Genomic DNA, 8,283 nt, shown 5'->3' with positions numbered 1-8,283 from the left:
TTGTCGAATTCACGTACACAATGTGGGGCAAAACGCTCATTTCGCCAACGATAAGCACGTTGTCTTCCATCTCGCCGGTGAAGAAGAAATCGTGATTCATCTCTAAACCACACTCGTCCTCTGTTTCGCAAATTCCAAGGCTGTAAGGTATGGTACTAACTCAAGTGTCGCTGTCGATGGATCTGTTGCAAAACAGGGTCGATAACTGGTAGCCTGGGTCAGATTCCAGCCTCGCGAAGATGGTTCCTGACAGTCTGGCCCGATATCTTCCTCAAACCAGGGATGCGTCCTGCAGTCTCCGTAGCTGTGCCATTGCGATGACGTAGGTGGAACAGTCGAATGTAGCGATCCTGTGCAGGGGTGGTAACTCTTGGTCGGCCGGTTCTGCAGTTGAATTGAACTGTGTGTATCGGTCCCAAAGGCGGCACAAGGTGCTGTGGTGGAAGTTGATTTGGCGTGCAACAGAAGACTGCGATTCCCCTCTTTGGATACGTCCTATGGCGATGTTCCAATCGGCAGCGCTGAGTCTCGGCATTTTCGAACTTGAAAAATGTTGACAATTGAATGACAAATTATTGGCTTATGCTTGCCTTTTCATAGCCACTACCACGAGCTACGAATGCCATAACTTGCACGTGCATTTTGCTTTATTATTATCCTCCATGACATTTTTAAACAAGTGTGAGAACAATGCCGTTTAAGACATTGCAAATCGACAATGGCTGCGTTTTTGACGCACCGTTTGTCGAATATCAGGCCACCAACATTTTCCAATAGCATATATCTAATTCATATACCGGATTTTTTGTGCAGTCAGGTATAATAAACTACAAGAGTGTATTTTGTAATTGCAAGGGATTGACATTATGAAACAGTAAATCTGAAAGATCTCTTTTCCCGTGCTAGTGGGCATCTCATCCTAAGTTACTTGAAAGAAATTGGTCTGTAATATAAATTTTAAATATGTATGTAAATAATTAATTTTCTTGTCTTTCAATTTGGTGTCGTGCTTGTATCACCAACGACTATAAAATGCTCTGCCCAGGAGGTTAAAGTACCAAATACATATTGTACATATTGCTGAGCATTTCTTAATATTGGCTAGTATTGAGCACAATCATCACTGGTTAAGTGATGGAGTAAACCTTGCTGGGGTACGATGCAGGAAGCAGAGGTACTGTAAGTTCCCATGATCCCCAGAGAGGTGGCCCAGCTTTGGTTACTGGTGGCCTATAGCCTGTGTTTCAAATTGTAAAAATAATATTGTCATGCCTAAATATGTTTCACAAAAGTGTTTTTAAATGTAACTTTATATTCATGACTCACTTGAGCATATGAACTTGGTCTCGTCACTATATGGCTGAAATAATGCTGACGTGACGTTAGTTTTTAAGTCACTCACTCATTAGGCCTCTCCTACAACAAGTGTGGAGTACTGGGGACTTTTTAAATTCCGATATCCCCATAGGCCTTTCATGAAAACCAGTGACAAAATATTTATCCACAATTGAATGAAACCCCAAACATTTGTACGTTCTGCTACCCTGTTACGCGTGGGATAACAATGCGTTTTCTTAACCTCAAATAGAAGGGAGAATTTCGTGAGTCAGTGATTAGTCAAAGAGATGGTCCAGCATTGACTGTGAGGCTCCATGAGTCATACACAAATAATCAAGGCATCATCTTGTATTACACATTATATTTTGATGGGAATATTAGTATTTCAAATGGTCGAGTTAGAATACTTAATAACAATTATAATATTATTTTGTTTTGCAACATCGAATTGGATTATAATCATTATGGAATCTTTTACAAAATTAACATTTCCATATTTCACATATACCTTTAAGATTGTTAACCTTTAGCCTGCTGAATTGTTTTAGCATAAGGCGCTGTAAAGAGGGTGCACTATTTCAGTCATTACATTTGTGCAAATTGATTTCAATAATCATAGCACCGATATCTTAATTTTAAGTATTTGAGTATAACTTAAATAATGGTAATTATTAAGCATTTAAGTAAATTCATTATCCTAGCGTTTAACATGAAAAACTTAATTTTCGAGGTTACCATGTAGGTTGCTGAGTACGAACATTCGTTTTAATCTAAAGTGTCAATTAATGAATTATAAATAATCCCCAGTCCTAATTTCAAATAAATGTTTTGGTTAAATATTTACGATATACGAAAATACAAGTCATGTCATGATGCTAGTAGACATACGAAAATCAAACAGCGTGCAACTGTTCAAACTTCAATTATTATCTTTAGTTTAAACATATTTTATTCAACAATTATCATCTTTCGCCTGAACGCCATCCAGTAATGTGATTAAGTAACTATACTCTTCCAAACCAGAAACGCAATACGGATATTTCTGGCCATAAAAGCAAAATTAGCGGACAAAGAGGTGCAAAATGCAGAGGTTTAATGTGTTATACAGTCCGTTTGACTCCAAATGAGAACGATGAATTGTAAAATAACTCCAAATCCAGAAAAGTGTATGAAACATCAATACGGTACTTGACCATGAATACCCTGTAACCAACAAAATCTGAATTTCGTTCATTTTAAGACCCATGACGGATGAAGTTCTTTTAGAAACTATCATGTAATTTTGTATAGAAATGTGTACATGACATGAGATACAAATGGTCAGGCCAAGGATGTAGGGAACATGTCAAAACCACGCATGGTTGATAAATTAGACAGTTTTCAGAGGGATCAAGTCAGACGTGTTTTCTGCCCAAGATGTTTTGCGACACATACTTTGGATTTTGTGGTAACTGCAACTCGAGATTTTGCAAGCTATGAGTGTACATGTGATCATTTCGACAATGTTAAAAAAGGACGCACTTTTCTATGAATATTACCTTTCGCAATGTATGTCAAATCAGCTGTTTCAATTAGAGGTAGTAAATGTGATTGAAACCGCATATTGACCAATCGGAAGCGAATAATTTCTAGATTATTGGCAGAACAAATAAATTAGATATCATCGTAATCAAGACAGTGTGCATTCAGGATTTTACGTTTATATATCCATGAAAGGCAAAAAGAAATATCGTAGTCAGTTCTTAAAAATCCACACAAGACACCTTAAACTATATTTTATCATAATGTCAACGCGCATGTTAATATAATTAGTATAATAACCTCTTGGTGGAATAAAGGACAAAATCGGCTTCGCTGTCCCGGAACGTTTTATGCATAACATAAAAACAATAAACAGCAAATACACAATGAGCGGAATACCTGCTCTGACAACACAAACACAGCGATGAGCGGGCCTTCCAGCTCAGGCATACATGAGGTGAGTGGAGCTCTAGCTCAACCTCAGGACGTTTCCTACGAGCGGCGCATCCTGCTCGAGGTCATCCTTACACCAAAGCTCGGAATACCAAGCTGACTAACATTGTATTAATAACACATATATAGTAATGAACAACAATGGACAGACAAAGAGACAATGATGTTGCTCTGGACATGGGACATATGGGCGTGATGAACCGACACAGCTCAGGGGATGATCAATTTAGGTAATAAATGTCATAAAATAAATAACAGTAATTAACGGGGAGTGATATGGTAGCCCATGTTGGTTGACAGTCCATACAAAGAAATGTTTGTGAGGATTAACAACGGAGATGAGGGTCTTGCTATCAAGTTATAGAGACATATACATGTTATGATTTTGGGGTAATTTACCTTCGGAATCAAATGTTCTTTCGACAATGGTTGGCCCAAATTAGTCGCTATGACAATAACACTAATGCCATTAACCATGTACCCTTTTAAAATGTCGCACTCAATACTTACTGCAGTAGTACCGTGAATGAGTCTCATCAACCAGGGTGTCTGAGTTATAGATCTGCTTGTCGATCAGTTTACAAGCACGGGTCTCGGTGTTGTAGAAGAAGGAAGTACAACCATTGGTTGTCCTACACAATGATGCACAATGTCCTTCTGACCACGCTGACGAACATCCAATTGTGGTGTGTTCCTGAGCTATCTTCCCGTCAAGATCCCATCGTCGCATGTATCGTTCATGCTGTATATTATCTTCCTCGCAAATACTGTTTCTGAAAAGTGTGAACACGAGTAACCACAAGAACATCATCTTCTCAGCTGCTGTGCATTCTATGGAAAGCAGTGGCTGGGCGAATTGGCGCATTGATCTGCTGAGATGTAAGTGAAGAGCTTAGCTACTAAAAAGAGAGTGAAATCCATCACCAACCACATGAACATTTGAACTGCACAATTAACATAATATATCTTCCCTTGGTATATTCTGCAACTGCCAGGTTCAATCAGCACGTTAGAATTTCTAATTTTTAAGATTGGTAGATAATTACTTGTAAACAATCTCGCAAAAACAATACGGTTTCGACTGTTTTCAGATAAATGAAAGACTGACGGTAATTCTATTATAAAGAAGAGGTTGACACCCCAAAACTGGAAACACATAAAGTTATGTTCACTTCCGGGTAAAACCGAAAAAAGGATGACCCAAAGTTTCAGACAAAATCTTTCAGGAAATATCTCTGATCCCATGAAGTTAAAGGTTATCTATTGTATCAAGAATAAGATCCATTGCATTACTGAGTAACTGGCTTTGTACATATCTCGTATTTTACGAATGACAATTTCTTGATACTATTCCATCTCAAATGGCTAGGTCCTGCTCTCTTAACGACTTGGCTTTATGACCGTAAACATTTCATAATTAGCTAAACTGCAATCTGCAAAGACTACATTGAACATTTCGTATGCCAGAAGAATAAGGAATTAATTTATATAATGTCACACTTCTGGGGATGTGATTGTTTTAGGGTAGTTAGTTTGTAAACATTCAAGACTTCAAGACTTCAAGACTCTCTTATTCTGTAATAAAGGCCTCCAGCCCAGAGTACATGTGTATATAATCATTCAAGACAATGTAAATACCCATTTATTGTATCGTTTACCATTGTCTGATACATTATTATATGCATTTAACTTGGTACTGGATCGGTATAACGAAGTTGTCTCTTTACTTTATTATAAAGTCGATATCGGGGAATGCAATGCGATAGTATCGCGGAATCGCACCTCAATGCATCCCAGCATGTTGTAACTTGCTATATGGCAGTGTAGTTTATTGTTCCACAGTGATTGTAACTCTATGACATTGTTTCAGTTGAGATTCAGTAGATGTTCATCGTATTGTATTTGGACAAAGATTAGTTGTCAGGAATGTGTAACTTTTTAATGTGAGCCGTGGTAATAAGGTCATTGTACTTAGATGCTCGAATTATATGTAAACTTCTGGAATAACATGGATGGATGTCCACCGTTATAGAAACGTGTGATATTCTGTGTTGTTCTCGTGAGACTGGACAGGTCAAACAATGTGTAGAGAGTGTGGTAAGCTGATAAGACTATATAAGTGAAGCAGGCGCGTCCCTGTCTCATCTCACATTTCATCTGACATTACACCAAGACCAGCTTTCGTGTATCGATCACTTTTCACCCTGGTGTTCAGCCAAGGCCTATTTCAGCTTGACCACTGTTGCGATGAGGTGATTATTATTCTTGTCATTGTCATTTCCACTTTTCTCATATGTTATGGTGACATTGAATGTTGCACTACCTCTCTACTGCCATTATAATGGCGGTGCAGTAATTTGTATTGATTTTGCAAACCTAGTTAATTTAGTAATACAGTTGTTGAGTGTATACCACTTGTTGGCTGTTTTTTGGTTTCTCACTAAATTTTGGGCAGTCGGGTAGCCTTGTGGTTAAAGCGTTCGCTCGTCACGCCAAAAACCCGGGTTCCATTCCCGACATGGGTACAATGTGTGAAGCCCATTTCTGGTGTCCCCCGCCGTGATATTGCTGGAATATTGCTAAAAGCGGCGTAAAACCAAAACACTCACACAGTCTTAATGCCATCTGATCCTGCAGCTTCACCCTGCTTCAGATCTTTTACGAATGATTCGATCTGTTCCTGTGTAATATCACCATTAAGAATATTACTTATATCATCATCAGTACTGAAATCACACAATTGTTCATTATGGTTATTGATAACATAATCTACCTGCTTAATAATATCCGAGTACAAAAGAATATTAGTATGGTTTAAAATATTCTTAAAATAATCAAACCATTCTTCTTGGCGAATCTTGTTGGAAACAGGACTACCACTGGTCTTCTTTGCCACTGCACTTATCTTTTTCCAGAATGATTTTTTTCTATCACCACTACTGCGTACAAGCATTATGTACTGCATTGGTCAAAGCATCAACAGCTAAATCAACATTCGAAGAAAATAAATGAATAAACTCATCCATGTGAAGTGCAGACAATGACTCAGAAACATTATGTTTAAAGGCATCACATATTTCATTTCTCCATGTTTATCAAGGAATAAATATTTAAATACATTTCATTAACATTATCCACCTGTCTATCACATGGAGGGAAGTATGATAGGAAAGTGATCTGATTCACAGTGAGTATGTATGCTAAAGTCGGAAATGGTGTCAAATAAACTAGTTGTGCATAGTACATAATCAAACAAACCAGCGCCACCCTCCTTAAACAATCAAATGATCCGTCCTTATTCCCAGCAAATCGTCCATTTACAATATGGACAGCAAACGTACAAGATCCCTCCCGTATTCCTTAAACACATCATCTCTAGTACTGCGGGGCACGTCAATGCAAATACGTCCATATCCATACGCAAGTCGGATTACAAAAAAAATATTAATAACAGTTGGTGGAACATACAGCCCTGTCGGACTCCGCTGGAAGTCTGCAATGCATCGTTTTGAACATTTCCCATACGAACAACCATTTTGATATATATTTACTTTGAACATTGTGCCATGTATTCCTTTCTGTCAAAGTAAGTATAATAATTTAGTCATATCAACAAATTCAAAAGCTTTTCGGAATTCATTAATGCAGCACAAAAACGATGAATTAACCTTCGAAGATATTTTTGCGCTAAAGACTGTAATTTCCAACAAAGATATTATCGCTAGTCGAATGATCGTGTCTGAAATTAGCTTGGGCTTCTGTTATAACTTCGTTACTTCCAACCAGTTACAATTAACAGTGAAATGACACTTTATTTTTAGGATCAGATGTGTCCCCCTTCTTAAAAAAACGGCAATATCATGTCAAAATTCCATGAATTGGGGGAAATTCCAGTATCCAAATTAGAATTAAACAATAGATGTATATTTGATTGAAAGTGCAAAGCATTCTTATAAAACTCCGCTGGCAACCCATCTAGTCCTGGGGCTGTACCAGGTTTTCATGATTTCCCTGTCTCACTTCATCTTCTGATATAAAATCCGAAAGCATATCCGCATTATTGCTATCTTCACAATTCAAAAAGAAGCAATTAATTTTTTAAGAAAACGGAACGTCACTGTCCTACCTGATTTGTTCATGAACAATGTAAAAATAAAGAATGCTAATAGCCACAAACACCTTGGGCTAACTTTACAAAGTGATTGGCCCTGGCATAGCAATATTGAAGCTTCAGTATCTCAGTTTAAAAAAAATCACTTTATAATTGCAAAAAAATGAGAAGTGCCCGACATATTAAAAAATATTGGTTTACGCGTAATTTAAAAGTTAAAACTAGGATGCAGTAATCAGAATGGTCACAAATTTGAAAGATTTGTTGGCGATAAAGCTGAATGTACATGTGTGTTTTTTTTCAGTGAAAGTGCCTTACACTACCTGATTACTTGTCCAGATTACATAGAGATTAGAACTGAAAGCTATTATTATGTTAATGGATTTGACCTTCGAACCGTCCTGTTCGGCAACGTCAACCTAGGCAAAGAAATACTGCTTCATATCGATGACTCTGTAATCATTTCTTCTCTGTGAACACAAGATTTGTGTAAACATGCACTATCAGTAAATAACGACAGAAGAGCAATGAACAACAAACAAAATATATTGAAATACACAGGATTAGACTCATATTAAAAAAAGACAACCAGTGGGTCAAAACATATGTTAGCAGCAATGAATAATCGTGCTTTCTTCTCACGTTATGCTGACACACCGTGATATAAACGGAAAACTATTCAAAGCGGCGGTAAACACAAATCACTCACTCACTCTACAGCAATATTTAACTTGCCGGCTCAGACCTTCACATCCCGTGCCATTCCTGACCATTCCTGACCATTCGTTTCATCCCGGCACAAGCCGCTGTATGGTAAACAGTATTTCGATAAAAAAAAACTAAATAAAAGAAAAAAAATA

The sequence above is a fragment of the Haliotis cracherodii genome, unplaced genomic scaffold (assembly GCF_022045235.1).
Source record: "Haliotis cracherodii isolate W230 unplaced genomic scaffold, xgHalCrac1.p SCAF_19, whole genome shotgun sequence".
NCBI classification, from domain to species: domain Eukaryota; kingdom Metazoa; phylum Mollusca; class Gastropoda; order Lepetellida; family Haliotidae; genus Haliotis; species Haliotis cracherodii.
Note: the sequence above shows the minus strand (reverse complement) of the source record.